Here is a 24,377-nt window from a genome sequence, read left to right on the forward strand (position 1 = left end):
GTACCTATGTTCTGACTGTATTAAACTTAAAGAAAACATGCAGAGGATGTGGGGACATGCTTTTCAGATCTACACTGCATTACAGTCAGAAATGCTTTGACTTTGGGTGTATCTACGCAGTGTAATTAATGCAGTTTGACACCATTTGAATTGCCATGACTCAATATGATGGAATCATGGGAGTTGTAGTTTGACAGCACTCTTTGGCAAAGAAGGCTAAAGGCCTTATAAAACTACAACTCCCTAATTTTATAGCATTGAGCCATGGCAGTTAAAGTGATATCAAACTGCATTCATTCTACAGCAGTGGTTCTCAACCTGTGGGTCCCCAGATGTTTTGGCCTTCAACTCCCAGAAATCCTAACAGCTGGTAAACTGGCTGGGATTTCTGGGAGTTGTAGGCTAAAACACCTCGGGACCCACAGGTTTATTTATTTATTTATTACAATATTTATATCCCGCCCTTCTCACCCAACAGGGGACTCAGGGCGGCTTATAATAAAACGCATATATAAAAATTATACAGTGCCATATAAATCAGTTAAAATTATTATTAATTTACATCAGTATTCATAAAATACATTATAAAATACAGGTAGGCGTGTTCAGTTCAAAAAACTGGGTCTGTCGATTGAGTTCCAACGTACATAATAATAATTAACGCTGCCAATTATTATTCAAAGGACTGGCCCCATAACCAAGTTTTAACCTTCCTACAAAAGGATAGGAGGGAGGGAGCCAGCCTGACTTCAATGCGGAGGGCGTTCCATAGGTTGAGAACCACTGGTCTACAATGTACAAGTAGCCTTATTTGAGATCCCCAAATGACAATCCCCAAACACCAATGACATCCCCAAATTAGGTGTCACCCTGATATATCTTTGTGGAAACATCAAGAGAAGACTGCATAACACAACACTAGAACTTTTCAAAACATGAATTGGAGGCTAAATACAAAGGCACAGCTGAAGATAAGGAAATGCAGCATAAAATAGACATTTTTAGTAGTTTGCACAATGCCTTCTTCAAGCTCTATATGGGTTGAATATCGGCCAATGCACCTGAGGACCCTTCCAATATTCTTGGAGCTCCGGTTCAACTTCTGACCTGTGAAGTCCAACGAATGGAAGGTTTGGCCGTATTTGACTTGGAAGGTCTCAATAAGTGCCGGCTTCCTCAATTATTTATAAATGGTCAGTGTATATATACACACCTCCCTGGACCAGACCTATTTTAATGAGAGAGCAGTGTTTCCTTCCTCTCCTTTTTTTAAAAAAAAGAAATATTCCCAAACATATTTGATTTCAACGAGACCGCTTGCGTACATTCCTAGCTTACCCTGTGGACTTTTGCAAAGTTTTTCCCCTAAGTCAAGAAAGCCATGGAGTGCACAGGTTAAGAGAGAAGGGGTCATTAATGGTGGTCACTGAAGTCCATCCCACTGTAGCTAGGAAATTTCAGCAGTCAAGATATCCACCCCCATCCACCCAAGATAATATTATATACATTTTCATAAGTTCGAGTTTGGCTTAGATGGTTTGTTTGCTCTTCCAACAACAATAAAATAAAATAAAATTCATTGATTTCACTGTAGCTGTCTTTTAAATTCTGCAGCCCTCAAGACCTTTTGTTTTAGATGAGAAAAACTTGGATTTTTCATTATGGCCAAAAAGTATTGGAAGTAACAAAAAGGAAATCTTTTTCTTCATCATTAGCAGCAGAAACAACATTGAAAGAGAACCAGAAATACTTAATCCTAGGCCAACAATGAAAATATTTTTAAGGGTGCATCTGTAGAATGAATGTATTTTGATGCCACGTTAAATACCATGGCTCAATGCTATGGAATAGTAGTTGTATTTTCACAATGTCTTTAGTGTTCTCTGCCAAAGAGTGCTGAGCCTCACCAGACTATAACTCCCAGAAATTCACAGCTTTGTTCCAAAATGGTTTGTAATGGATGTTGTTGTGCCACAGACAAGAAAAAGTGGAGTCTTGCTTTTCTCTTTAGGATTAGACAAAAGCAAACTGCTGCAGCACCTAATGCAGTGGTTCTCAACCTGTGGACCTCTTTCCTCTTATTTATTTGTTTTATTTCTGCTCCTTTCTGCAGAGCTGACCATTGCATTGGATAGACCACATCAGCTCTAGATTATTCAATATGGTTTTCTGTGGGCAAGCAGATGGCAACTATGCTATCAGAAACTAGAGCTGATGTGGTTTGTCCAATGCAATTTTCTGAATCAGCACCCCAAATAACCAAACTAAACCTAAAGTTGACCAAAAGCTGATTCATAACCATTTTGATTCTAATGTTGGAGATGGAAAGTGTTCCCTGGTCAAAGTGGGCCCTGGTCAAAAAAAGAACCACTGATCTATTGAGTGCATTCTTCCTTAATAATAACTATCATCATCTTGACCACATTCTGATATATCTTACCTAAACATGTCCTGGTGGTTCTCATCTGTGAAATGTAGGTGGATGTAGAGGACATAAATAAATACTCTGAAGGCAACAGATCCTGCCTTATTGTGGAAGCTAAACAGGGTCAACCCTAGTTAGTACTTGACTTGAAGACTTCCAATGAATATTAGGTGCTGTGGGCTCTATTTCAAAGGAAGGGACTGGCGAAATGAGCTCTGAGGATGCCTTGCTTCTGAAATGTATGGGTAAGTCAACAGTTGGCTTGAAGGCACATCTATACATAAAATCATAGTGTTGGAAGAAAGGCCAAGGTCTATCCAGTCCAACACACATCTATGCAAGAATATAAAATCATGCGGAAGGTTAGATGTAAAAGTCTACTACACTTTTTTGAAGGCAGAGAAATCCCCTTGTTTTGTAGACCTTCCTATCTCTAGGTTATTTATTTATTGTGTCAGAAGTGAATTCAGAATACAGTTCTAATGTATAGAAAAACCATAAAGTTAAAAACCTGGCATTATACTAAGTCTACTTTGACCAGAAGCTGGCCACTTGGAGTGCCTCTGGTGTCACTGTAAGAAGGTGCTCCATTGTGAATGTGGCAGGGCTCAGACTGCATTGGAATAGATAGTCTGTGGTTTGCTCTTCTTCACATTCACATGCCGTGGACTTCACTTTGTAGCTCCATTTCTTAAGGTTAGCTCTGTATCTTGTGGTCCCAGAGCACAGTGTGTTTGGCACCTTCCAAGTCGCCCAGTCTTCTGTGTGCCCAGGGATGAGTTTCTCATCTGGTGTCCATGGTATCAACCATGGATTGAGGTTCAGGGTTTTTGAACTGTCACTTTTGGACTCTCACTTGCTGAGGAGTTCCTGTGAGTATCTTTGTAGATCTTGGAAAGCTATTTTTTTGATTTAAGGCCTTGGCTTCCTAGCTGATATCTGAAAAGAGGATGGGCCAGAGATGTCAATGCCTTGGTCCTTACATTATCTCTATGTGTTATAAGAAAGTTGTTTTGCATGGTCTCTGTTTTAAGAAAGAGACATACAATTTTGTAGTTTTTTGTAAGACTGGGCTGAAAATTCAGCATGACCATTCAAGTGTTTTCAGATCGAACTCGTGAAAATAAAAACTGGAGAAATAAATGACAAATTATGGCAAGAATGTCTCCTTCTGAAAACAGAGACCGCACAAAACAACTTTCTTATTAGAAAGTGTTGTTGAACAGAGGATGGATCAGAGATGTCAATGCCTTTGTCCTTTCATTATCTCTACGTGTTATAAGAAAGTTATTTGGCATGGTCTCTGTTTTAAGGAGACATACAATTTTGTAGTTTTCTGTAAGTCTGGGCTGAAAATTCGGCATGACCATTCAAGTGTTTTCAGATCGAACTCGTGAAAATAAAAACTGGAGAAATGAATGACAAATTATGGCAGGAATGTCTCCTGATAACAGAGACCACACAAAACAACTTTCTTATTACATTGTGTTGTCGAAGGCTTTCATGGTCGGAATCACAGGGTTGTTGTGTGTTTTCCCGGCTTTATGGCCATGTTCCAGAACATGTTCCAGAACAACTCTGAACAAAGGATTCTCCCAGGCCAGGATGTGAAGCTTGGAAGGCCATTTAATGCTAATCAAGGTGATTAATTACAACATTCACACTGGCCTCCAACAGACAAGAGTTCTTTATCCCACCCAGGACGTTCCACAGATATAGAAACCCTCCTTGCTTAGTTTCTCCATACCTCACAACCTCTGAGGGTTCCTGCCATAGATGTGAGCGAAACATCAGGAGAGACTACTTCTTGAACATGGCCATACAGCCCAGCAAACACACAACAACCCAAGAACTTACAATTCAAAACAACCACAAAACAACCCTGTTTCTTACTACATCTTACTACTCCCTTCTTCTCTGGAGATAGTGTGTTTAAATCCAAGTTCTCATCGCCTACTTTTTCTGCATCTTCCTTTCTCTCCCTTCTACCTATTTTTTTAATTTTTATTCTTGAGATATAAGATACCAAGCATGCATAATATATATGGGTCAAGTTTGATTGCTGAGAAAGGAGGCAATAATGCAGGACTAATTATTTTCTTGACCTGATGGGGTAATATTTTATTTAACTCTGAACCGAAGAAGCTAAACTGGCTGGTGGAAGAAGAGGGGGAGGGAGGAAAAGAAGGTGCCCATTGCATTTCTCAAGGGAATAATACTGGTTTATGCAGCACCTTTGATTTTTGCATACACCAGATGAGAGCGATAATTCAGTGCCATTATTTATTCATCATGTTTTCTTGTTTGGGGCCTCAAATGAAAACCTTCCATTTTCTTTTTTTTTTTTACAATCAAGAGGTATTTCCATCCTCTCGCTTCATATTTGTCCCCCATGTAACTGTCTACACATACCCATATCCCAAACCGTTTACTGTTTTGGGAAATCGTGTGACATTGCTCATAATGTGCAAATAAATGTGAAATAAGCTAGTCAGCTCAAGTGGAATGAATTACTGTCACTGGTAAAATAAGGCAAGAGGGAACGGCTGCCTTGGGAACGGGCACAGAGACTCTCTCGAGCAGGTACAGCTATTGAGCGCCCAGGATAACACTTACAATGATTTATCAAAGACCACTTGAAAGCACTTCTGAGGCATTAAATAGGCATGAAAAAAAGGCTTTCGAGGGTATGGGATGATGCCAGAAATGGACCGATTAGGAGGCTCGGAGGCTTGACTCAAGCAGGAAACCAGCAAATGAGCAAAAATCAAATCTTCAAAGATGCCTTGAAGACAAAGTCCAGCCCCGGCAATTTAGAAACGAACTGCCAGTGAGATTCTGTGAAAGAGGATCCAAGAACCAAGAGTGGAGAGCTTGTGTTTGCATTTCATTAGAATGGGCTCAGAAGAGAGCTTCCGCATTAGAGATAAACATTGCCTTTGGACTGAGATACCCCGCCTGTTTCGTTTCCTGAAAAGACGACCAAGATTTATTTATTTATTTATTTACAGTATTTATATTCCGCCCTTCTCACCCAGAAGGGGACTCAGGGCGGATCACATTGTACACATATAAGGCAAACATTTAATGCCATATAAAATAGGACAGAGACAGAGACAGACACAGAGGCAATTTAAACCTTCCCCAGCTTCCAGCTTCCCGAGGGTATGCTTGATTCCGGCCATGGGGGGAGCAGTTGCTTCATCATCCACTGCGATGGCACTTCCTCATTCCAACAGCAGCTGGATGATTTTTTTATGGTGTCGTAAATTAGCCTCCCCACATATAAGTGGTACCTAAATTTCCTACTTGATAGATGCAACTATCTTTTGGGTTGCTTAGGTCAGCAACAAGCAGGGGCTATATTTTATTTTTTAATTGTCGGGTGTTCATCCCAACACGGGCTGGCCTCGAACTCATGACATCTTGGTCAGAGTGATTTATTGCAGCTGGCCGCTAACCAGCCTGCACCACATAGGATGCATCTACACTGTGGAATTAATGCAGTTTAACACTCCTTTTAGTTGCCATGGATTTTTGTGGTTTATAGTTCAGTGAGGCAACAGCCCCCGTTGGCAGAGAAGGCGAAAGACCTTGTAAACCTATACCTCCCATGATTCTATAACGAGCCTTGGCAATTAAAGTAGGGCCAAACTGCATTAATTCCTCAGTGAAGATGCACTCCTGGTTACACTGGTGAGTGCCTAGAAGAACATTGAGAGTCTTCTTTGCTGTGACATCATAGTTATGCTCTTGAGGCCCAACTGGTACCAGCGTTGTTGGCATTTCTGCATCAAATGCAAAAATGGCTGCCTACCAAACCCATTTGGGACCTGGACTGGGTTTACACAACTCTACGTGGGCTTGTGCTTTTAATCATTTTGACCTTTAAGAAGGTTCAAGAATTTGTCCTTCTTTTTTTATATTATTATTTTATGTGCTGATAGGATTATAGACTATTTTGATAAATAAAATTAGCCTATCCTAAACTACGTAACTCCAATTGCTTACTTAGAAGGGTTCCTACCGTAGCATAAGTTCTCCAGAAGTTTGATGCTTTATAGAATAGCTTCAGGAGATCTTTATGAACGAATCCCAGGGCTTTCGTTTGATAATGACCGTGTATCATGGGTCTAGGAGCTTTATATACTTGTACATGGTGAAATTCACGCCGACCATCAGCAACCATCTTCCTGAACTCACATTCTGTTGGACTTCTTTCAAAAAGTGAAAGTAGATATTGCACTATTTATGCTCCAACAGTACTAATCATAGGCTGCAAAGCATTGGGAGACCATGGTTCTATGAAAATATACACTGAATATAACTGTAAACACTGGGAAAGATATACTGGGCTCAGTTACATGGAGAGAGTTCTCAGGAGGCCTTAAAGTGCTAAATAAACTCCAAACATGGGATCATTTAATTACTACGTTCAAATCTAGATTAGGAATGTGGTTTTTGAGATATTCACATTTTCAACTAGCCATAAGACATGATCCCAATTTAGTTAAGACAAGTTGTTACCAGTTTCAACTGGGTCTCCATAAAAAGCAAAAAGAGTTGCTGGAACAGATGATAGAGGGATCAAGCTCCACAATTTTCAAACAAATTCTTCTCCATACATTCAAGAAAGAAAGAAAGAAAGAAAGAAAGAAAGAAAGAAAGAAAGAAAGAAAGAAAGAAAGAAAGAAAGAAAGAAAGAGAGAGAGAGAGAGAGAGAGAGAGAGAGAGAGAGAGAGAGAGGGAGGGAGGGAGGGGAGGAAGGGGAGGAAGGGAAGGAAGGAAGGAAGGAAGGAAGGAAGGAAGGAAGGAAGAAAGAAAGAAAGAAAGAAAGAAAGAAAGAAAGAAAGAAAGAAAGAAAGAAAGAAAGAAAGAAAGAAAGAAAGAGGATTTTAGTATTGTAAATTAATGGTCTTAGTAATTCCGTGTGCACAGTATTTCAGACCATTTCAAATCCCACAATAACATACATATTTAAAGTTGTAATTAGGCATAGGAGAGTGATCAAGCATTTGTGCCGTTTAAGACTATGTAACCCATGCTTCAATGTAATGGAAAACAAAATAAATATGGTCCAGAATGTCTGTCTTTTCAAGCTATGAGGCCATCAAAAGCAAGGGAAACATTCATGCATAAAAATATGCATGGAAGAGAAAAGAGAGCAATCAGTGTTATTTGAAAGAACAAGAAAGAGAGAGAAATGAAATCATAAACTGTGCCATTTGAATGGCTACATTTTCTATGAAACCTACTGCTCAAGCTTACACAAAGGACTTTGCAAATATAGACTCAGTCCTCAGTATTAATGAATACTAACATTCTTAGATGTTTAAGTCCTAATATATTTTTAAGAGCATAGTAAAAAGATGGTTCCTATATAAAATGGTAAAATCAAGATCTACTTTTGGGATTTTTTGAAAAATATATTTTTAAGTCATTTGTTGTTGTTGATTCATGGATGCAATATCTATGGATGCAGAGAGCTGACTGTACTGCTGTCTTCTGAATTCATAAATCCCGAACCTTCCATTTGACAATCGAATATGAAAAAATGAACCTCTCTGAGCTCCCAGACCCAAGGACTCAAGGTTCCTTGGGTCTGATTCAGGACCAAAGGATGTTCTCAAGATGAATCCTTGCATCTTAGGTATCAGATATTTAATAGAATTGCCTAATTTTTCAAGATAATGCAATGGTTTAGTTGGAAAACCAACCTTGGACAAAGGACTTGGGCCACCAGTATCTGCTGGGGTTTTGTTCCAGGACACCTTTGGAGATCATTATACACAAGCATTGTAAAATGGTGAGATCAGGATTTGCTTTTTGAGATTATTAAAAAATATCATTTTTAAGCCATGAATGACTGAATAATGGATACAAAATCCATGGATATAGAAGACCGACCATGATGCCTTCTTCCAATTTCTTGAGTGTATAACACAGCCCAACCAAAAACAAAATTGTCTTAGTTTTAAGGCCTGTTCCTGGGGTTGTTTGGGGCACAGATTTAGAAAATTGCATTGGATAGAGTGAATCAGGTCTGGTTTCTTAGATATGGTTATCATGAATTTCTATGCGTAAGTAGATGGCATATGTTAAGTAGCTCAAATACTAGAACTGAAGGTCGACCAAAAAAGCAAACTGACTGGGAACTGGTTAAAAACTACTTAAAAGAGGGAAAAAATGAGGATTTTAATTTGAGACCTAAGAACACAAGATTAAGAATTGAGCCTCATAATAGGAGAACAGAAATGAACTAGAATACCAGAATAAACCTGAGGAGTTATGGAAAAGGGAAACTTAATGATACCATACAACAGATGGAAGTCTATTTTACATTTTAAGTTTCTTTTTTCTTTTTGATGTCACAGGGGTGGGGGGTACTTTGGGGTTGTCTGGTGGTCCTTTCACTTTTTATTTACTAAAGGTAAAGGTTTCCCCTGACATTAAGCCCAGTCATGTCTGACTCTGGGGGTTGGTGCTCATCTCCATTTCTAAGCCAAAGAGCCGGCGTTGTCCATAGACATCTCCAGGTCATGTGGCTGGCATGACTGCATGGAGCGCCGTTACCTTCCTGCTGGAGCGGTGCCTATTGATCTACTCACATTTGCATGTTTTCAAACTGCTAGGTTGGCAGGAGCTGGGGCTAACAGCAGGCGCTCATTCCGCTCCTGGGATTTGAACCTGGGACCTTTCGGTCTGCAAGTTTAGCAACTCAGCTCTTTAATACACTTCGCCACCGGGGCTATTTAGCTATATTTAGCTATATTTATTTAGCTATATTTTTTCTCTCTTATTATTATTATTACTACTACAGTAGAGTCTCACTTATCCAACACTCGCTTATCCAACATTCTGGATTATCCAACGCATTTTTGTAGTCAATGTTTTCAATGCATTGTGATATTTTGGTGCTAAATTCGTAAATACAGTAATTACTACATAGCATTAATGTGTAATGAACTACTTTTTCTGTCAAATTTGTTGTATAACATGATGTTTTGTGCTTAATTTGTAAAATCATAACCTATTTTAATGTTTAATAGGCTTTTTCTTAATCCCTCCTTATTATCCAACATATTCGCTTATCCAACATTCTGCCAGCCCGTTTATGTTGGATAAGTGAGACTCTACTGTACTTTCTTTTCCCTTTTACCTTTAGTTTTGCCTTTTATTTTATTGTATGTTTATGTTTACATTTACATTGGACTGGAAAAACAACAATAAAAATTTATTTTTAAAAAAACTAGAACTGATAGGGGGAAATGATGCCATTTTTGGACTCAGCAGATCAAATATACTCAGAAACGGACAAATGTTTGAGGCAGCAAAATGTGGGTTGGCTACTATAATTAAACATCTGATTTGATAGTCACATATTGAAAGAATGAGCCTAAGTTGAGGACCCAGAATAAAGATAACGGACACAAGGAATCGTTGTCCCTTAAGTATCAGATATTTAGTTGAATTGCCTAATTTTTCAAGGTAATGCCATGGTTTGCTTAAGGGAAGCTGGCGGCAGGGAACTAACGGAGACAATCACGGCTCCGATCACTTCTGGAGCTTCCTTAGCTGCGGTCGGACGCTTTGTACGTCATCACAAAGATCATTTTAATGGGCTCCGGAGCCATGCGATACTGTTTATAATCAACCCCTCCAAGCCGGCTGTTTGCCGGCTCCTCCCTGATGCCGCTCTCCTCGAGAAGAGAGTTTCTACACAATCATTACAAATTGATTGCAAAAGAGCTAACAATCATGATTAAATCATTAAATTCTTGTCTACGCTTCAGAGAGCGGGGAGAAAATTAACTTCCCACCAACCTAATTTTTTTTCCTGAACATGAAATAATGATTTTCTGCCCGTCTAATTACAAAGCCAACATCTGATCAAGTCAGCATCCAGAGGGGATTATCACGTGCGCGAGTATTAGACCTCATTACCAGCTTGAGTGCAAAATTATTACATCTTGTAATTGGATGGTGAGATTTATATACAGATCGGGCCGGTTTCTGTAAGATTGCAATTACAAGCTTCGTTGGTTAGCTACTTATCACTCAGCACAGAAGAGAGGAAAATAAGCAACAGAAAAAGCATTTCATTAACCCATAACCCTATCAAGGGAGAACCACTGTAACATCCATGTCTGCATTAGGGAGAACAGCTAAATTCACAGATGAAACAATTTATTATACGCCCTGCAAATGGGATTTCATTTTGTTTAACCCCTAATGAACTATTTGGGTAAACTGTATAAGCAAACCATCCATTTTATAGACAACTAGGTTCAATATAGTAATTATAAAGGGTAACTGACTGAAATAAATACTCATCTGCTTAGGGACAAGGTTATTAGGTATACAATTGGATGTAGATCTGAGCAGCCACAATAGGCAGAAGTTCGCTTTGGCTCCGGAGAGGAACTGGAAACACTTTTGCACAAAAAAGGAGAAGAGCGGGGAATGAAGAAAATCCAGACACAATAGAGAAAGCACATTATTTTGAAAAATGTCACTTGCAAAGCGAACCATGTTCTGCTGAATTTGCCAAGTTATAAAGAGTTGTTACAGTTCTCTAATATTAAGCACTGGTGGCGAGATGTATTTATTTTTTAAAAAGAGTCATTGTACAATTTTTGAGGATTTTTTCTTTGAATATGGATTGAGAAGATTCCATCTCCTTCCCCCTCTTTGAAACTATAGTAAAGGTAAAGGTTTCCCCTGACATTAAGTCTAGTCCTGTCTGACTCAGGGGCTTGGTGCTCATTTCCTTTTCTAAATCAAAGAGCCGGCATTGTCCATAGACACCTCCGAGGTCATGTGGCCAGCATGACTGCATGGAGTGTGGTTACCTTATAATAATAATAATAACAATAATTTTATTTTTATATCCCGCCCCATCTCCCCGAAGGGACTCAGAGCGGCTTACATGGGGCCATGCCCGACAACAATACAATAACAACAATAAAACAATAAAACAAGGTCAGCAATAAAACAATGTCATATCAATAAAAACATAACATCAATGAACAGTTATAAAAGTCAGCGCACGGCATAAAATGGTTAAAAACAGAGCTAAAAACACGGAGCTGGGCCCAGAGGAAAAACTTCAGCATGGTAGAGGTAGTTACACAATTTAAAATCAATAAAGTCCTTACCATCTTACCGTCTAGGCGGTACCTATTGATCTACTCACATTTGCATGTTTTCAGACTGCTAGGTTGGCAGAAGCTGGGGCTAACAGCAGGAGCTCACCTCGCTCCCCAGACTCGAACCTTTCAGTCTGCAAGTTTAGCAGCTCACCGGTTTAATCCGCTGTGCCACCAGGGGGCCCTTGTTTTGAAACTATATTTAGGAGAAATACACATAAAATATAAATATCTAAGAATAATAATAATATTAATAATAACAAGCTCCAAAACAAGTAACTAATAAAGATATACACATATGATGATGATGAAGATGATGATGAGTTTCAAAGCAAGTAACAAATGGGCAATATTTGAATTTAATGGTGAAATAGATCATTTTCCAAATCTTCAGCTGCTCTCAATAAGTGTGCTTGTGCTTATGTATTTTGCATAAGAAGTTCTGTCTGTATATTTATCAAAATATTTATATACTTGTCCATTTATTTACCTATTTCTAGAATCAAGGAATCATAGAGTTGGACACAGACCACCTATTACAATGCAGTCTGAGCCCTGCCATATGCACAATGGAGGACCTTCTTAAAGTGACACCAGAGGCACTCCAAGTGGCCAGCTTCTTGTCAAAGAACATTTAGTACAATGCCAAGGTTTTAAACTTTGCATTTTATATAACATTACAACTGTACTATCAGTTTGCTTCTGACACGATAAATAAAATAAATAGAGTTGAAAGAGTCCACAAAGGCCATGCAGTCCAACCCCAACAGAAAAAGTTACTATAGTTTAATTTAAGTTTTCATTTCTGGACTGCAGGCTAACATTTGGATTCTAAGAGGTCCATAAAGAGGGAGAAATATAACACTCATCAAAACAACTATTGTTATAGGGGAAGCACATTCCGATTTGTCAGCTTAATGTCACAATAAAACATTTGATTTCCTTTTAAACTGGTAACAGCAGGAACATCTATTTGTTTTATTTCTCTCTAAATTTAATTTAATTTCTCCATCTAACTGTATTCAGCTGTTATATTCTCTAGACCAGTGATGGCCAAAGAGTTGCCATACAGGGCTTTTTAATCACATCATTATAATGTTTTGATTGCACTTTGATTGCCATGACTATATTATATGGAATGCTGGGATTTGTAGTGCCAGAAAAGCATCTTTGGAAGGCTACAGCCTCCAAATCCTCACCTGGCTTCTGATGTTGTGCTATGGAAAGCCAAGAGATATCTCCCCTTTGCTCTTGGAAACTTTGGGTACGTCTGTATCGTAGAATGATTGCAGCTTAACGTCATGGTTCAATGCTATAGAATCACGGAGTTGTAGTTTTACAAGGTCTTTAGCTTTCTTTGCCATAGAGTAGGTGTCTCGGCCCACTACAGCTCCCAAGATTCTATTGCATTGAGCCAGAGCAGTTAGTGTGGTGTCAAACTGCATTAATTTGACAGTGAAGATGCACCATTTCTCTCCCCTCCACCAAATCTCAGTAACTCTGATTTTTCAATAACATCTGGCAGCTGGGAGGAAATTGATTAAATTGTTCATTGTCTTTTGCAAAAATGACTAAGGCAATGCAGCACATCCGCAACACACGGTGCCTTTGTGCATGCAATTTCATGTGAGGCCCATTTGGATGTTTCACATTCATTTCGCCATTTGGATACATAGTGAATTGCGCACAACGAAGGCCCATCTACCCTGACCATTTAATGCAGTTTTAAACCAGTATTGACAAAAATGGTTTCACTGTGCAAATAATTCCATAGGATGGTGATGACACAAACCACAGAGCATGGATGTGCTTTCTTTGGTACGCTTTCGTGGGAGTTTGTTGTCTGGCCAGCACAACGTGATGCTGGCTTCAAACTGCATTAAATTAGAATAACTCTACTGTCATTATATATCATACAATGAAATTACCATTCCCAATACACATTATATATTTAGAATTACAAAAACAAAACACCCATCCTTCCACATTCTAATTGGTATCGCACAGCCCTACTGCCAGATCAATGGGTATAGTCACAGCTCTGAGATAAAAACTATCTCTTGGCCTATTTCTCCTTGTTTTTATCATTCTATACAGTATGCCACATAGTAACAATTCAAAAATGGTCAGTATAGATGAGACCATTGTTACCCCAAGCAGAGATGTATGTAAAATGAAGGATCTGGCTGAGAACTATATCATATTTTAACCTTCCTTGTCCATGCCAGCCCAATGGTCATCGTTTGACCACGTAACCAACCCACACTCTAGTTGGCTGTTGTAAATTAATGTGGATGTTTGTTTAGATTTTGTGTTATTATATAATTTTGACTACATGTAGTTTAATTTATTAATGTTAGGTTTAATTTACCAATGTTAGGCTTTAATTTGATGTTAGGTCTTAATGTTATTTTGATATGCGGGGTTTTTCTGGGATTTTTGTTTTTGTTTGTTTACGGAAGCATAGAATGTTTGCCATTGTATGTTGGAATCCGCCCTGAGTCCCCTCGGGGAGATAGGACGGAATACAAATAAAGTTGTATTATTATTATATTATCTCAGCCATAAATGACAACTTCCTCTTCCTCTTCTTGGTCTTGGTCTTCATCTTTTTTCTCTTTTGTTGTTGCAACCCAAACCAACCTACTCTTGCTTCAGAAGGGGGTTTAATATTGGAAAACAAATAAACACATTAGCTGAGCCATTGTTTATCTCTTCTCCTACAATGAGATAGCCATTGACGGTAATGCGACCGGCTGGGTCATTGCAAGAGGTTGTTTGCTATCAGTGGCAAACGATGCCTTGTGCATTTATTCCAGGCAACGTTCCAGTTGGCAAGTGATTCTCCACCGTTTCTCCCAAACAGATGCCACAAGGCTCTCAATGACGACAACAGCAACCGAGGACAAGGGGGAGGTTCCTCACCGCGCCACGCCGATTAAATACCATTACAGCTTTCCTCCTGCATACTACAGTAGGCAATCAATATAGGCTTACATTTTATGAGACAAGGAGTTAACTTGTTCAATTATGGCACAGACAGCTCTATTCTTTCGTAACAAGTAATCTGGATAGGGAAATCGATACTGACAGGCCCAATGCATGCCAGCTAATTTCATATTATCCTCAGCCAATCGGGTGGCGAGGAGTAATAGAGTAGCTGTTACAGTTCATTACGGGAGAGGTGGGATCAATATCGGGACAATAAGAGGATTGGCAATACATCTGCCAGGCAAGTCACCCCCAAAGGGACCAAGCCCCCAACAGCAAAACAGAGCAAGGTTTCATTTGCATAAGCAGAGACAACAAAACAAACCAGATCAGAAAAAAGTGGGTGGATGGCTATGATGGGAGAGAGATCACCACCCCTTCTTCTACAAGGATGGAAACATCCTGGAATGGGGGAAACTAAACTTAGCCAGGACTATGTCTAATAAGACATGCATAAAAGTGGGCAAAAGCGAACAAAATGTTCATGAACAAAATAAAATTCATTGCTTGTTTGCAGAAGATGCACATCTAAGTCTGGAAAACGAAATGGTTTTAATCAAGCACCAGTAAATGCACGAGGTGTGTATGTGTGTGTGTATGCATATATATATATATATACACACACATGTATATATGTACACACACACACACACACAGAGACACTATGGAAGTGCAATTGGGACCATTTTAATTGGCTTTTACTACTCACACCAACAAGAGCAACTTTTATAATGTTTTTTTTTTTAATATGTACCCTCTGCTGGAGAATCATATTCACTTAGAGAATAAGGATAAATTGCATATCCTTCTACAGGGTTCAGATAAAAACTCTATTTTAAAACTGGCCCTTTTTACACAAAAAGCGCTGGCCATTCGTGAGAAGATGGAAGCTGAGAGCTGATACATTATTGCCACTAACAAAATCCAAACTTAAAATTTACTACGGACAAGACACTTGTTTTACTTACCCCTGTCCTTGTTCAAACCTTTCCTTAGGAAATTACTAATTTTAACCTTTTTACTCCGTATTTGTCTAGGAGCGGGGTATTAGGCCGCAGGTCGGGATGTTTTGTATCTTTACATGGTTTTATTGTATGTATGCGTAAGTGTGTACATATTGTATGTTTTACATGTTTTGATATGGTCATAAGTGACTAATCAATAAAGAATTGTTGTTGTTAATATGTTATATGTTTCCAGTATTTTTAGGTTTGTATAGTTATGAGTAATATTTGTGAGTTATACTTTATTTGTTTATTTTTATTTATTTTCTATGTACCGGTAATTGATGTGTTTACTTCTGTTGTTTGCTCTGTGTTTATTTGTTGTATATTGACTCTTGTTGTTAAGCAGCTCCAAGTCCCCCCGGGGAGATGGGGCGAGGTATAAATAAAGATTATCATCATCATCAGCATCATCATCATCCTCATTATATACCCATGGATGCAAATATTATTAGGATTTTCCCCCGGAAACAACTCTATTTAGATCTTGCAGGGCTTGCACATGGAGTGCTCATTTAATCCAGGAGCATGGCCTGAACACATACAACCTAATACAGAGGTGGGAGAGAATCTACATGACACAATCATATTGATCTAATTCTACTTTAACTATCCGATAGAATCCTGGAATTGGTAGCATAGAAAGGTACTTATTATTCTTTGAAAGATGGTTTGCTGACAAAATCAGGCTTGGTGCCATTGTTCAGCACCAAGCATTAGGATGTCAGTAAATGGCAAAAACCCTGTCACCCCCACCGATGATGGATCTGGACCAAACTTGGCACACAGAGACCCCATGACCACAGAAAATCGTGGAGGGTTTGGGAGGAATTGACTGATTTAAGGGAGTTGTATCCAGACAGCACTGGGAATCCAAGCAATGGATCTGGACCAAACTTGGCACGCGTATCTGATATGCTCAACTTTGAATATTGTTGGGGTTGGGGGGGGGGGGGTTGATCTTAGATTCTAGCAGTTGTAATTCACCCACCTTCAGAGAACATTGAACCCAGCCAACAACGGATCTGGACCAAACTTGGCACACAGGCCCAACATGGCCAACTTTGAATACAGGTGGAGTTGGGGGTGATTGTCATTGGATTCTGGGAGTTTTAGTTTACCCACATCCAGAGAGCACTGAAACCTGTTTAAATTGTGAAAATTGCCATTCCTGGAGGCTTCCAACAATGTCAATTATATTTTTAATACCAAGGGCAATTGAAATAGGATTATGGTGGGGTAAAGTGTAGGGTCCCATTGTAGGGTTCCATTATGTCAGAACTTTCTTGAAGGCACATCAGCACAAATAGCCTGGAAGAACAGGAGACCAGAAAGGCAGCCTTGGGGTTCATAAAAATCAAACTTTACCCAAACTGTCCTAGATGTAAATTCTCCCTCCCTCTGGGTACATCTACACCAGGGTCCCCAAACTAAGGCCTGTGGGCTGGATGCGGCACTCCAAGGTCAATGACCTGGCCCCTGTCCTAAACTTTAGACTTAGAGTTGACCTAAATCTACCTGGTCTTTGGAAGTCTCTTTGGTTACCTATGGTCTTATTAAATCATCTAGATAGTCTTTGAAGGTCTCTTTACTTAGCTACAGCCTTATGAGACCATCTAGATGGCTTCTGAAGGTCACTTTCCTTACCTATGGTCCTATGAAACCATCTAGATGGCCTTTGAGGGTCCCTTTCCTTACCTATGGTTTTAGGAGATTGTCTAGATGACCTTTGGGGGCCCTTTCCTTACCTATGGTCTTATGAAACCATCTAGAGGGTCTTTGAGGGTGCCTTCCCTTATCTATGGTCTTCTGATGGCCTGAAGAGATCATCTAGATGGCCCTTGAGGGTCCCTTTGCTTACCTATGGTCTTATGAGGTCGTCTAGATCAGGGATCCCCAAACTAAAGCCCTCCAAGGTCATTGACCTGGCCTCTGTCCTAAACTTTGGACTTAGGGTTGACCTAAGTCTGAAACGACTTGAAGACACATAACAACAACAATCCTAATTTTGGACTATTTCATCATAGTCCAGCCCCCCAACAGTCTGAGGGACCATAAACCGGCCCTCCATTTAAAAAGTTTGAAGACCCCTGATCTACACTGTAGAATTAATGCAGCATGACACCACTTTAACTGTCATGACTGAATGCTATGAAATGATAGGATGTGTAGGCATGTCTGAGTGAGCTCCATGTGCCTTTATGCTGTGATACATACAGGGATTTTCTACAATTGGGCTCTTGGATAGCTCTGATCCTACAAGACCATTGATCAGAGTGATCCAGAAGCCAAGTTGTGGCAAATCTGTGTTGGTTCACTTGCAGTCAAGCTGTGAATGCTGAGGATATCCGCAAATGGAGAGCAACAGAGATTCCCCATTCCCACTTGGGGTCCATAGAGATTAATGTGGAGTTAAGTCCACAGAAGGTGAATTCTCTTATGGCTTCATCTTCCGGAGCAGAAGGTAAATCAATGTATATTAAGCCGCAACCTATCTTCAGCAGACAGCTCCACACACCTGCCCGCCTCAGCACACACGCTTCCCCAAGACACATCTCAGACAGGTGTTAAGTGAAAAAAGTGGGCATTTCCTAGCAGAAGGATAAATGCTCCTAACTCGTCCTCCGAGAGACCCCTTTTTTATTTCAGCATCTCCTGTCTCTCCGGGTATGCACTTCCCTTAATGTTATAGATCACGGCTATAGGCTAACTTTCATATCATCGCTCCCAGGCGGGCAGCCTCTTGAACTCTGAACCTCTCAAGCACTTTTCAGAGCTGGTTAAATGGGAAAAGACAAGAGCGGAGAGGAACAGCGCTCAGCCTTCTTGTTGCAGGGCAGCCATGTGGACTTTAATCCGATTGCTTTGGAGGAGGCACAAGAAGCCTCTTTGCAAGTGACACATGACGCTGAATTCAAGGCGGTGGCTTTGGTGGTAAATGACAATCCAGATTTCTATTAGCTCATCGTGGTTCATCGTATCTGATTATTTTTCCATTTTGGTGTGAATCATATACTTAGCTTTAGGAAAGGATCGTCCTGACTTAGCTTTAGGAAAAGTGTCAAGACCTTTCTATTCAAGAAAGTTTTTGATTTTTTTTAAGCAAATAATTATGACAGACCAAAAAGACAAACAAATTGGGAGCAAATCAAGATTTATTTAAATAATGTAAATGTTAAGATACTGATTTAATTAACCTGATATTTAAGCCAAACAGAGGGAGAAGATGTGACCAGACTATTTATATAAGACGATCAATTCATGGAGATACAAAATGTATAGACATCAGGCACTAGATGGGAGTCATCTCTTTATGTTCACACAACTGGGTTGAGGTATGGATTCTGTCTTTGTCTATGATGCGAGATATATATATATCTCCACACACACACACACACACACACATATACACACTCTAGCTTTGCCCGGCCACGCGTTGCTGTGGCAAAGTATGGTGGTATGGGAAATAAAGTATTGAGGAATTGGTGGTAGTTAAGGTAAAGGGTAAAGGTTTTCCCCTGACATTAAGTCCATTATAAATGGGTTATATAGCTGTGTGGAAGGGCCTTGAGTTTACACTGCCATATAATCCAGTTAAAATCAGATAATCTGTATTTTATAGGAAGTGTGGAAGAGGCATAAGTGAGGCCTAACTCTGCTTGTCCCCTGGGCTGAGTGGGTTGCTAGGAGACTAAGTGGGCGGAGCTTAGCCTTCTAACTGGCAGAAATTGGATAAAAACAATTATTCCTCTCCCTCTAATTAGGACTTTATTTTTCTTTTCTTTTTGTTGTATGAACGTAGAGGCATGGATGAGGGGTTGTGCTGCCAAGTTTAGTGTTTCTGGAATGTGTAGTTTTGTTGTTTTGTCCTAGGCCGAAATTTCATTACATATATATATATATATATATATATATATATATATATATACATTGATATATTTGCGAGTGTGTATACTTCCATTTGTAACATGATATTATTTTATTTTATTTAACTCCTTTTTTTCCCCCTCCCAGAGTTCTTTTAATTCTCCATATTTATCACTGGGGGTTCCAAGAGGGCTGGTTTGTGTAGTCCTGTCAGCTGTCCATTTTATCTCTGTGTATCACAAATTTTTTTTGAAAAGCACTAATAATTTTTTAAAAAAGAAAGCTTTTGATTGATACATAGTGGGATCCTTGGGAATTTTAAGCCTGTAAATAACGGAGGTGCCTCCAGTGGAGATCGTGATGGATCATAATTATATTGTTTAAATTGATGTATGTTTTACCATGTTTTTTTGTTGTTTACAAATTTTAACTTGGAATTTGGATGTTTTATGTTGCAAGCCACCTTGAGTCTGCACGTGGACTCTAAATAAATAAATATGTCATGTCTCTGCAAGATTTCTCACTATTTATTCCTGTTAAGCCCTCATTTAGTTAGAGAGGATTAGCATTGTATGTACAGTTTATAGGGTTAGTCTAGATCAGGGGTCCCCAAACTAAGGCCCGGGGGCCACATGCGGCCCATCGTAGCCATTTATCCGGCCCCCGGCCCCTCCCTCGCCCAGTGCATGCCTTCCAGAGTTTTTCTTGTTTATAACAGTATTTGAATTAGTATTTAATTAATAATTAATTATCAAGGGTGGTGCTTTGCTAGTGCTTTTGGTGCAAAAAGGCAGAAGGGGACTGGACTATATGGCGCAAGGGGTCTCTTCCAATCCTTATTTATTATTATTATTATTATTGACACAAAGACAGTATAACATAATTGGGGCCGGGCTGTGGCGCAGCTGGCTAGTAACCAGGTGCTATAAATCACTACTGACCGAGAGGTCATGAGTTCGAAGCCCGGGTTGGATTAAGCCTCCGACCATAAAAAAAAAAAAAATAGCCCCGGCTTGCTGTTGACCTAGCAGCCCTGAAAGACAGTTGCATCTGTCAAGTAGGGAAAATTTAGGTACGCTTTATGCGGGAGGCTAATTTAACTAATCTACAACACCATAAAACTGCTCACGAGGAAAAGAATGAGGAAGAACAGCCACCAATGGACGGTGAAGCAACAGCTCCCCCTGTGGCCAGAACCGTGAAGCTGGAAAGATGTTAAAAAAATGCCTCTGTGTCTGTCTAAAACTGAATGTTGTTTGTCTGTTGGCATTGAATGTTTGCCATATATATGTTCATTGTAATTCGCCCTGAGTCTCCTTCGGGGTGAGAAGGGCAGAATATAAATACTGTAAATAAACACAGCAAACGAGATAGATATGCTGGATTTCGTATCATCACAATTTCCCAAGCGTTTAGGGCTGTGTGATGTATTATTATTATTATTATTATTATTATTATTATTATTATTATTATTATTATTATTAACAACATTGAGGCTGGGTGGCCATCTGTCAGGGGTCCTTTGCTTGTGTTTTTGGTGCACAAAGGTAGAAGGGGGTTGGACTAAATGGCCCAAGGGGTCTCTTCCAACCTTCTTTATTATTTTTATTATGATTATGATTGTTATTAACATTGAGGCTGTATTTGTTCCCGTTTGGTTTTTTTTACTTCAAAATAAGAGATGTGCAGTGTGCATAGGAATTTGTTTATAGGTTTTTTTCTCAACTATAGTCCAGCCCTCCAACGATCTGAGGGACCGTGAACTGGCCCCCTGTTTAAAAAGTTTGGGGACCCCTGGTCTAGATAGCATCTTCCTCCTTGTATTTGAAACCTCCCTTGCCCTCTCCCTTTAAGACTCCTTTCAGGAGTGGAGCCTTGGCCAAGGCCCTTCTGGCTCCTTGAAGAGTCAGACAGTGTGATATTGGAAAGTAAAGAGTAAGGAAGGTGGATGATCCACAAAATAGAACATCACGTTGAAGCCACACAAGTTACATAAGTTACATCAAAGCTATATAAAGTAAAGACACAAAGTAAAGCCATGTCAGAGATATAACAGATTGAGATGCAATTGAAGCTATATTAAACTAATATCCACTCAGAACTGTGGTTATGCTTCAAAGACTTTAACTCCTTTCAAAAGACTTGCAGTAAAACTCTGGAGGAGAGGAAGTTTGAGATCTGTTATTCAATACATTGTTGTTTTTACTTCAAATGTGTAGCATTCGATCTGTTCCCTGCAACACAGACACCTTCCAAATAAAGAGCTAGTATGGGGGCAAAACTAAATAAATACAGTAAATATGGCATCAACCTCCCTTAGATTTGCCTGTCAAAGTTGACATTTCCAAAATGTAGGAAAGCTTTTGAAACCACTTTAACTGCCATGGCTCAATGTTATTGAATATTGGTAGTAGTTTTACAAAGTTTTTTTTACATAAAAAGTGGGAGAACATTTTGGATAAAGAAAATTAGGAAAAGAGAAGAAAAATAAGGAGAGAAAAAAAGGAATGGTTGACTTCCATCTATTCCTTGGTGGTCGTATTTAATCTTTCTCCAGTAAGTACATGTAAAATAATCCATCTTCTTCCCCTTTGTCCCAGATATTTTCTTGTGTTCTTTTCTCTTCAACTTATAAGTTCAATTTTTGACTGTTTGAAATTTCTTTTAACCAGATCCCAATTTGTTTGCTTTTTCGATAGTCCTTGATTTAGAGAAAGCCAGTAAGTCAGTTTGTCCATATTCATTATCTCTAAAACCTTGTTTTGCCATTCTTCTCTATTTGGTATCTTTTTTGATCTCCAATTCTTCGCGTATACAATTCTGGCTGCTATAGCCAGATAGTTGTTTTACAAAGTTTTTAACGTCCTTGGCCAGTGCATCATCAAATGAAAACTCCTATTATTCCTTCACATTGAGCCATGGCAGTGAAGACGGTATCAAACTGCATTCATTCTGCTGTGTAGAACTCCATAAATGCTTTTTTTCTGTTCTGCTAGGAACAAAAATTTCCATCGGCAAAGGCCAGATGACATATCCAGTTTCATTTTTTCTTTCCAGACTGAACTTTGGAAGTGTATTCATTTACTTGATGTATATATGGATACTTAGATATTCCAAACATTTCTAAAAAATTAGAAATGGTTTATGTACTGTAAACTCACACAATTGCATTGTGTCACAAGAGAAGGAAACAACTTTTTTTCAAAAGAGAAGTTTCAATATGAAAATGAAATCCCACAGAAATTTGGCTCACTTCTAATTAATGTTCATTTTCTCCTAGTGGAAAAAAATCAATGTCAGTTGAATTAATATATCCTCTTTTTAAGAAAAGGCTCCTCTAATAATCTTTAGTTTTTCAGCCAAGATTCTAATTTATTCCATTTTTATTGCCATCATAAATCTGTTGGCCCATTCCCAGTGTCTTCTACTAAAATACATGGTAGGTTTTAAAATCATATTCTATTTCTTTTGAGCAGTTAAGAAACTTATCATGATATGATTATTCTAAATAATAATTTGAAATTCCTTGATCGTATATCCATGCAGAAGAAGAAAAGACAGAAAAACAAGGCATTGTTTAAACTTTGCCTAGCTGAATAAACCTGGGCCTAGCCTTTGCTTATTTGAGATGATCATATTAAAACCAAAGAATGGATGCAAAAAGTTTTCATTCATTTGAAATATATAAAAAAAATCCAACATACGCATAAGTAAATGGCGATCTCTGGGCCTGAATATATTGCACAAGATTTATCTAGCCTACAATGATACATTTTAATATATTGGGTTTATGGTTCCCGTCCCCTTGATCAGGTTGTGTAAGTGTTATTTATTGCTATATAATTGCATTGTTTTACCTTGCTTAATAATGTGTTATTAAGTTGTTATGTAATGTATGTGTGGTTTTTATGATTGGAAACCGCCCTGAGTCCCATCCAGGAGATAGGGCGGTATATAAATAAAGTTGTTGTTGTTGTTGTTGTTGTTGTTGTTGTTGTTATTATTATTATTATTATTATTATTATTATTATTATTATTATTATTATAAATGTGCATTTCATTTGTTTTACAATCTTGCCAAAAAAGTACAATATGTTGGAGACTTTATAATAGTGTGTTATTGTGTGCAGCTTCTACTCATTTTTGACTTATGACGGCCATGGAATGAATCTCTGATAGGGATCTCTTGGCAAGTAGGTTTTGCCATTGTCTTTCTTTGAGGATGAAAGTGCAGCTTACTCAAGGTCATGTAGTGGGTCAAATCTCTAAGTGTATCTATTATTATTATTATTATTATTATTATTATTATTATTATTATTATTATTATTTAAAACAGAACAAGATGAGTCCACAGCAGACACTCTGCTGGCTGCTGTATTGGATCACACGTTGGACACTTCCCAAGTGTCTAGGACTATGTGATGTATCGGCGAATAATGCCGATTTATTATTATTATTATTTTATTATGACACAGCAAACAAGATAGATATGCTGGATTTCATATCACAAAATCCCAAGTCGAACACTTCCCAAGTGTCTAGGACTGTGTGATGTATTTTCGGATGATGCGCCCAGATCCCAGTAGGGTGGCCTTTTGCAGTTGGCAGATCGTAATTTTGTCAATGTCTATTGTTTCCAAATGCCGGCTGAGATCTTTTGGCACGGCACCCAATGTGCCCATCACACCCCCTGCACTGGTTTCTGCCAGTCTTTGAAGTTCAATCTTGAGGTCCTGATAGCGGCTGAGTTTTTCCTGTTGTTTTTCGTCAATGCGACTGTCACCTGGGATGGCGACATCAATCATCCAAACCTTTTTCTTTTCCACAACTGTGATGTCTGGTGTGTTGTGCTCCAGAACTTTGTCAGTCTGGATTCGGAAGTCCCACAGTATTTTTGCGTGCTCATTTTCCAATACTTTTGCAGGTTTGTGATCCCACCAG

General features: G+C 38.9%; 1 protein-coding gene across 1 annotated transcript in view; it reads left to right on the forward strand.

Annotated features, from left to right (window-relative positions):
- irx6 (iroquois homeobox 6) overlaps positions 1 to 24,377 on the forward strand; it is a 217,458-nt gene that overhangs the window by 54,632 nt on the left and 138,449 nt on the right. The gene's annotated exons all lie outside the window — the stretch shown is intronic.

This window comes from Anolis carolinensis, unplaced genomic scaffold (assembly GCF_035594765.1).
Source record: "Anolis carolinensis isolate JA03-04 unplaced genomic scaffold, rAnoCar3.1.pri scaffold_9, whole genome shotgun sequence".
Lineage (NCBI taxonomy): Eukaryota > Metazoa > Chordata > Lepidosauria > Squamata > Dactyloidae > Anolis > Anolis carolinensis.